Raw genomic sequence first — 9,017 nt, forward strand, 5'->3', positions numbered from 1 at the left:
TGCCCCGGGAGGTTTCTGCCCTTCGCCGCACGACGCCGGAGTCGCCCAGGCAGAAGCTCTGGGGAGCGAAGGGCGAACCCTCCCCAAGTGCCCACTTCCCACTAACACGCCTCTGCGTGCGGCGAGGGGGGGCTCTGACATCGGCGCTGCTTCGCTTTGCCAGGCAATGCCAAACCGAGATCCTCGGCATCTCCCACCTCCAGTTTTGCCCCCTGCCCGGACAGCCCACCCAGCTCCAGGCCTGGGAGCCGTGCAGGGAGGGTCTGCCCCAGGCGGGGGCTTCGGCACAGCCATTCCTCCAGCAAACAGAATAGCAGAAGTGAAATGGCCAGTAAATTCCTGACATTAAGAGTGGTACCGAGCTGGGATTCCTCACCAAGAAGAGTTCTTAGAGCAGTTGTAGGGGATGCCCTGAAAAAAGTCTCATGATTGTGATCTCACCTCGAGGTTATTAAAAGATCCTTATCCTGCCAGCAGAGGAAGCAATCTGTGCGGCAGGCAGGTCCCACCAGGGACGTTGGTCAGGCACAGGAGGGAAGGGCACACGCTCGCTGTCACTGGAAATTCACCTTCTTCATGCCTGCGTCACCTTCTTCATGCTTGCGTCATGTCGCGGCTGACGGCCTTTCTCTCCAGTTCTTTTCTGGTGGAAAAAAAAGCCCCAAACCAAGAAGCAATTTTACAGATTGGCACCTGCTCCGCACTAAAGCCACTTCCTCCGCCTGGAGCCCAGGAATCGAGCTGTGACGAGGGAAATGTACCCAGTGACGCAACTGGGGAGAGGTCAGGCTGGTGGAACCATGGGCACCCTGCCACCACTGAGGGACAGGGGACAAGCTGGTGGCAAGTGCTGCTGGTGTCCCCGGCCCCCCAGCCCTTTGGTCAGGTCGGGTGGCTCCGTTTCATCTGCCCACACTCCCAGGTCCATTTGTATAGGGAGGGACCTGCGAGGAACAAACGGATCCTTTCTGGCCTCAACTAGCGTGAAAGAGTGGTCACCCCAGTGTGGCAGGTGGGGAAAGGAGAGGAGAGAGAAAATAGGAAGAAAATCCCTTGGGACATCATAGGAACCATGCTGGGGAGGGTGCACGGCCACTGGGTCGGGCTAGAGAGGGTCTTGAAGCCTTCCCTGTACTTTGTTCCCCACACAGGTGGGCAAATTGTTGGGAAGTTCCTCCAGGATATCAAGCACTAGCGAGGCACGGGTTGTTTAGGGAGATAAAGGGGCAGCGGTATGTCTCCTAAACAGAACTGAGCGTTAAAGCCTCTGCTGGCTGTACAGCCGGCATCCTCAGGCCACTGTTTGTTCACAAGGGGTAACATCGAACACCAGTGCCCTGGGCTCTTGAAACAACACTGGGTATAGAAACAGGGAATGAGCCCGTCAGCGGTTTCTGCAAGAAGAGCTCATCCCATCCCTTCTGTCACAGATCTGGTGTTCTTCATCCCTGGGCTTAAAGAAATTATAATAATAATAAAAAACCAACGATGTGATTTTTCACTGTTTCTGTTGTTACTGTTGCTCTTTCTAGTTTGGCTCTCGCCCTGCCTCTGGCATTGGTGGGTTAAAATGTCTTTTTCTTGCCTTTTTAATAGAATCAAGAAAAAAAAAAAGGCAAATTGAAACTGTTTACAGAAATTACAGGCTTTGATAAGTCACAAGTGAAGCCATACATGATAATTTACAGCAAAATAAGGCACCAGCCTGATAAATGCAAAACCACTTCAAAAAAACCCCTTGAAGGCCGTGGAAAAAAAAAAAAAAAAAAGCATCAAAGTGAAAGAAGGGAACTGAGAACAAAAACAGTGAGACAGACCTAAAGTAGAGCAGGATCCATGCTTTCCAACCCAGAGTCTACGAGCTGATCTCCACCTGGTTACCAGTACAAATCCCACCGCGGAGAGATTTGCAGGGATCACTGTCAGTAATGCTCTGCATACATAGGGGGGGACTGCAAATCCAGGAATCAAAGCACCCTGTGAGGTGTTCAAAACCTTGATCAAGGCTCCTTCAAGGGGCGGTTATGGCTGCAATGGGTCTGAGACAAAACCGGGATGCTCTGAGAGCAAAGTGCAATTACAGCTCCTTCCTCCACCTGGCGTGGTTAAACACCACGCTGCTGCGGCGCAGCGATCGTGTATCCGAGGTGCCTACAGAGCTTAAAGCTGATTTCTAGCCCCTGCTGGGGTTGTACCAGCATCTCTGGCAGCGCTCACACCTGCATTTCTCTGCCTAGGCAGGCAGCGGGAGTCATGGGGAACAGGCAGCACAGCCCAAGGTTTGCATCTGGAATTCCAATTCCCGGCTCTCCATCTCTAACCACGAGAAGGACCATGCCGGAGAGCGGTGGGCTTACGGAACACCGGCCTCGCCTGTCCCCCTTGCAGAGAGGAAGCAGTCCAGCAGAGGCGGTGCCCCGTGTGTTAAGCAAGCACTGAATCGCACGTGTGTGAAGCACACACTGAATTCGAGGTGTGGAGCGTTAGACCCGGTCCCGCGGGAAAGCTCTCGCAAGGCGATGTGAACCGGCTGAGGATGGTTCCTGCTCAAGCTGGGATCCAAACCAGTAACAGAAACCCGTTCTGGCTCACAGCAAGCTTGCACGTGAGCACAGGATCTGTACCGGTCCGAAGGGAGCAGCTCCCAGTCTCCTGCTTCCAAGCGCAGCAGGTCCAAGAGGGACAGGGAAGCTGAACGGCTCAGCGTGCTCCACCGGTTCCCGAGGGGGTGCTGCAGGGCACCCCCCACCACAGCTGCTTTGCAGCAAAACCCCGGCCAGGGCCAGCTCCGTAGTTTTTAACGTGATGCAGTTAAGAGAGAACAAAAAGAGCAGCCACATGTCTCACCCCCCCAGCGCTGCTCCAGCCGAAGCACTCCGGCATCCACGTTGCTTTGCTGTGCAATCCTGTCCTTCCTTGGCCATGGTACAAAACATTGATAATAAATGATAATAAATGAAAGTTATTTAATATTTGTACTCCAAAATCCCAGAAGTTACTAACAAAGTAACGCTGGATTAACTTTTTTTCCTTAAGTGCACGAGGGTATACCAATAAGTGAATATGCACGGACTGATGTGGATAGTTGAACCGCATTCAGCTCACACAAAGGCTCCCTTAGAATTAACTTGATCTTAATTCAATGAAGTTAAATTAGCGTAACTATAAGTTACCCTTACTGACCAGCTGCATCAGCTGTGGTGGGATTACTGAGCAGGGTCACGTCAAGTTATCCAGGAGTGAGGTGGCGATGGGGAAAGCCTGGCCGTGCATGCTGGGAGGGATTCCTCGCCTTCCCAGAGGCAAAACACGCCCTGGGCTGCCGGGTTCTCGATGGAGCTGTTCTTCAGATCAGCCCCCACAAACCTGGGCTGGTGGAAAAGTAGCTTTACACTCTTCTCTTTGGGCACGTTTATCCCAGAGCAACTCAAACGTGAAAGCTCAGGCTCGTATTTGAATTTCTGCTGTTTGTGCAGGGACATGGCTTCAGATTGGTTCCATCTTCTGGTACAAGATGTGGAGAGGCTCAAATCACCGGCCAGCGGCACTTTCGTGAGGACAGCTCTGGCAGCCTGAGCCTTCCCCTTGGCACATACCACCTACAGCTTCACCTACGCTCCAGTAAAGCACTTCTCTCCACCTTCTTACACGGCATCTTCTCTGCAAACAGCCTTTGCCAACGCCTGTGCGCACAGGATTCCTCCGAGGGATCCCTTTGTAACGTATGAAGCTTTTTTCCCCAACAACTCTTTTCTTGTTACAGAGCTGGAAAAAAAGAAAAGAGGATAGAATCCTAGTTCTTTTGAATGCTTCTAATGTCTACTTCTAGAAGTGAAGCTAGAAACCCGTAACTGCCACTCGGGGTTGTAAACAGGGGTGTGCAAGTGAGCGTGTGTCGTTTGGAGCCCTCATCATCAGTCATCAAAGCAGTGTGCTGCAACAAATATTGCTGCTGGCTGGCACTTCCTAGGTATTACACACACACACAAAAAAAAAACAACCCAAAAAAACCCCAGAAGAGTGAAAAGTACTGGGGATCTGGAACTGAGGGTAAGACCATTTTCGCCGCAGTCCATCTCCGGGCAGGTTAAGAGGGACGCCTGCTGGCAACGCTGGTTGTAGCTCGTGCACCTCCGCCAGCGCCAATTTACGCTTTGAGTTGGTGACGAGGAGTATTTTTCTCAATATTCCAGCAGTCAGGATTACTGCTTGTCAGTGGAAAGAACGAAGGAGAGGTGAGCAAAGGAGCAGAGCGAGGGCAGCGCAGTTGTAATGGCGCTGTGTCGGCACAGGGTTTTTAGATCGATGGCCAATCTGAAGGCATTTTCTTTAAGTAAATGTTGATAAATTAAGAAAAAAATCCAAAATAGCTTTTTAAATTTTTTTTTTAAATAAACAGCAAAGCCTAGGAGTACAAAACATGGGCAGAAGAAAAGGAGAAATAAACCCTCACGGACTCCTTGAGGCAGGGTGGGCACAGAAGGTGGGCTGTGAGTGGGGTGGGTACCGTTGGGGGATGTGAGCAAGCACGTGGTGGGACAGAGGGGACCCCCTCAAGCACCTGCTTTGAACGAACAAAGAGAGGGGCTGCCCCTGCTCCCCGCAGCCCAGGAAAGCACGCTGCTCCTCAGCACCCTCCCCTCCCTGCAGGAGCTCCCTCGCTCCCAGCTCTATCGCCACCCCACACCCCTCGCCAGGCTCCGGACCTGCTCCCCGGCCCCCGAGCTGAAGGGTGAAACGAGGTCTCCCCATTTCTGCCCTACACCCCGTTGCACGGCCGCCCCATTCCCTTCCGCACCGCTGCCCTGCCCTCCCATCAGTGCCGGGCCTTGGTTTTACTCGGGTATTTTATCCCTCTGTTCCTCTGTTTGATTTCTTTCTGTCCTAGGAATAACCCTTGATGTAACCCCAGCTCCTACAGCTGAAGTCCTCATTGCGCTGGCAGCAGATCCACTTTGCAAGCCCATCCCATGCAATGCACAGGTGATTTTATTTTTAAACCCTTTTTTAGTTTCTCCAGAAGCTTTTTTATTTTCCCTCCCCCTAAAGTTTGGCTGCTGCACAAACACCAGACCTTTGCCCTTCACAGGGTGCTGACCCCCTGACATGGGTTGGTGCTTTCAGAGGGTGTTTAGGTGCATAAAGCTTTTAAAAGGTGAAGTCCTCCGGGTTTCACCAGGAGTGAAGCACTTTGCCTATTGAATTGCTTTGGAACAACCTCACAAGGTGCCCAGTTCATCTATATATATATATATATATATAAATATAACATCTAAATATCCTCCAATATTTACCCTTTGGGGCCTGCTCCATGCTCCATAACTGTTACTCGATTTCAGTTTTGTAGGTCAAAAGGTTTTTGGGGTGATAAAATCTAATAATTGCATTAATGCAAAAAAAAAAAAAATCCAAAAGAACTTTAAGAGCAATTTTTTTTTTAAACCCAGGCTTCTTAATAACTTTTATTAAGTGTATTTTTGTGGTGAGATAAAAGCATATTTTTGAGAACTACCCAATACGGGAGAACCTTTGCCTACTTGATTTTACTTGCAGAACAAAGGAAGTACCAGCGCCCTGGCAATGTCAGAGGTCACCAAGTGTGAGCCAGACTCTCAAAAAAGCCTCTTTTTTCTTTCCCTCAAAGAGAAAAACAAACCAAAGACAACTCCTCCCTGGCCACGGGGCGGTGGTTTGGATTTGCCTCTTCTCTTCCTCCTCAGCGGGTGGGAAAGACTCGCCAGGTCCCTGGGGAGGTAGCTCAGCCCCCCAGAAGGGACCACGGTGGTGCTGGCCCCCCGGCAGCCCCCCCAGCATCCTGCACCCGCGGCAGGGGAGGAGGGAGCCCCAGGGGCTCATGTCCACGGGCTGAGCACGGAGCGGTGGAAGCAAGAGCCACACCAAGCTGGTGGGCTCCATTCTGCTCTGGTGCCTCGTGGGAGGGTTTCAGGCCCTGCTGATGGGCGGGCACACTGGCTCCTCAGGAGCTCCAGTGAGCTGTTTGCCATCAGAAGTGGCCAGTAGCCCAGCAGCTGGGGGTGCTGAGCTGGGACCAGGCTCGGGGTGCTGGGAAGGGCTGCTGCGGCATGGTGAGGGAGTGGGTTTCCCACCGGCTGGTCCCTCCCCTGCGCCTGGTCCCTGATGCTCGTTTTCCTGGTGGGCACCTCTGCCAGGCGCCGGGGTGCTGGTCAGTGTTTGGATGCTGCCCACGGGGCGTTGGTTCAGGAGGTTTTAATGAGCTCGGAAAAGTTATTTTACCCTTGAAGATGACACCTACTCACTGGGGTACACACCCTTCACTGCAACACACCCCATCCTCGCCAATAATTACGGTTATTTACATATACCTTGAGAATAGGTAGCAGATGAAAAGCACAAACGGCCTTCAAAACCCAAGGCTGTTGCACGGATAAAAGCTGTTGCACAACAAGCGTTCGCAGCACCCGAGGAGTGGAGGCTCCGTGGAGGCTCCTCCTGCTCCTGCACCAGCCCGTTCCTCCCGAGCCCCTTTGCGGTTGGGCCCCCTGTCCAGGCACCAGCTGGTATCACTTCAGAAATCAAAGCTTTGCGTTGGCAGCAACAATCATTCCAGAGAATTTTTTTTTTTTTTTAAGAAGACCAATGTACAGTAAAGAAATCCTCAGATGTGCAGCTTAAGATGTGAAGCAACTTGTATATAATCAAAAAGCTTTGTTGGAGGGAGCTCAGCTGATGGGAGCGATGCTTCCATTAATTTCTGCGTGATCTGGAGCACTAACAGATCCCAGGATGGAATTAAGGGAATAGAACCATCAGGGATGAATGATCCTTTTTATTTTTTCTTTTAAATCTGAATTACCTTTCTGAAAATGCAATGTGATATATTGAACTTCAACTTCAAACCTAAGGGCAACAGCCTCGTCTCTTTTGGACTTCCACAGTTCGAATAACATCATTTTAACAAAGAACTCCTCACAATTTCAACTCCAGGGGACTGGTTTCCCAGTTAAAGTCACACCATGGTCTCTGCCAACAACCAAACAGGCTGAAATTAAAGGAAAATAAATCCATTTTGGCTTGACTGGGGTTGTTGCACGAGTGTGAAGAGGCCAGACGATGTTATAGATGATGAACGCTCAGAGCTTTTTAAGTACAAAGTACTCTAGTACTCTAGTAGAAGAAAAGAGCGGACCACATGCCTGGCGGGTTATCCTGCCGTCCAAAAAATTCCCGTGTAGCCTGGGGAGAGGTTTTAGGACGAGTGCTAACCTGGCTCTTCCTGTGAAAGGCAGGCTTGCAAGCTTTCCTAAAAGTTTTGCCTTCAGTTTTGTAAATCTGAAAGTGTTAATATTATATAACTGCCTTACTCCGTGAAACAAGTACGTAGCTTGTGTCTGCTCAATTTGCTCGTTTTTTACCCAAACCAAGAGACTATCGAGCTGTAGGTACATGCATATCTGAATTTTCACATTGTATTTCAGCTGTTATTTTTTGTGACGGGAGCTTCCTCAGATGAATGAGTTAGTGGAACAAGTAAGCCTCCTCTCTCAATTACTGCCTTTTTGGCACAGCTAATGATGAAATGTAAAACCAAAATGGGTCACTAGGTAAACTCCCCCCTTCAAGTGCTTCCAGATTGTATTTCTCTAAAAGCAATCCATTTCACTCCTGGAAACAAAAAATCCCGAAATGCAATTTAACCACTACAACTGCTTAAGCACAATGGCAAGAATAACTTGCCCACTCTGCCAAGAAACTGAAATTTTGAATTTAAGTTGAATTTTTAGGCAGGTTTCACTGCTTCGAATTTTTCAAACCCCAGTGAAGGAGCAGCCACAGTTTCCGTTTCCTCTGAAGAGTTCTTTTTGTGTCCAAGGTAACACCTTTTCCCAAATGCATTAGTATCAGAACTGCTTTTCCTTAAAAGATGAGGAAGATGGAAGCCTTCTCACACACGCAGGCTGCGGTGTGCCCGTTCGAGGAAGGCTGCCATCGGTGATCTCTCGCTTTTCCTCCTTTCTATTGTGTTCTGCAACAACCCCTCCAGCCACCGTCACTGGCGGGTACAAGCGAGTGCGTGGCGGCAGGTGCGTCAGCTGCAACACTGTCCGTAGGAATGATGGGAGTGATCACGGCCACGTTCTGCTTCGGCACCTGAACGGTCACGTTCAGATTTGCACACTGGGGAAGAGCAGGTGCAGCGCAGAGCCCAGCAGGCAGCTGCTGGGGGAGAGTGAGCCTTAGCGGTACAGTAAGCATTTATATTGGTTCTCTAGAATTACACTGGATTATCCTATTTCGTGGAAGGACCAGCACACTCAGCACCAGCTGCCAAAAGGTTGGCGTTGCTGGGAGTATAAAATGAAGTTGTAAACTGCAAGGCAGAGACCGGAGCAGCTGTTTAATACATACATGAGACGGCTCCGATTTATGTGTGTACACCAGACAGTACCTGATCTAACGATCGCTTTCAAGCAGAAATCAAGGCCCAAGTCAGCTCATAAAGTCTCGTGGACCTGGAGAGAATGCACAGCAGTTAATTAGCAGGAAAACTTGGCTTCAGATACAAAGTATTTGGTCCATAATTGCATGTTCCTCTCTGCAAGTATGATATGTTCTGCCAATTCCTCCCTCTCAGCCCTTTAGGTAGGAAATGGTACTTGGTTTAAAGAAACACAAAAAATATTTCTCATAATCTGAGGTGAGGTAGTTAAAAGCTTGGAGGCAAAGAGATTAAAATTTCGCCAATACTTTGTATTATTTCCTCCACAAATTCTCCCATGCATTGGCTTTTAAAGTCAACTGCCATCATCAGGGATCCTGCTAGGCAGAGCCAGCACTTAAACCCAAGTCTAGACCAAGTCACGAGTTTTTATTCTGGTTTTCAAAGTGCTTTTGCAGCATAACCTTTTGTATGTAGTATATTTCAATAATTAATTCCATGGTTTTATTCTCCTCTGGCCCTAAGATGGAGAATGGTTGCTGAGAGCCCTAAATCAAATACAGACATTACCTTAAAAGACAAGAAGCAGACCACTGCA

This window comes from Falco peregrinus, chromosome 18 (genome assembly GCF_023634155.1).
Source record: "Falco peregrinus isolate bFalPer1 chromosome 18, bFalPer1.pri, whole genome shotgun sequence".
NCBI lineage: Eukaryota > Metazoa > Chordata > Aves > Falconiformes > Falconidae > Falco > Falco peregrinus.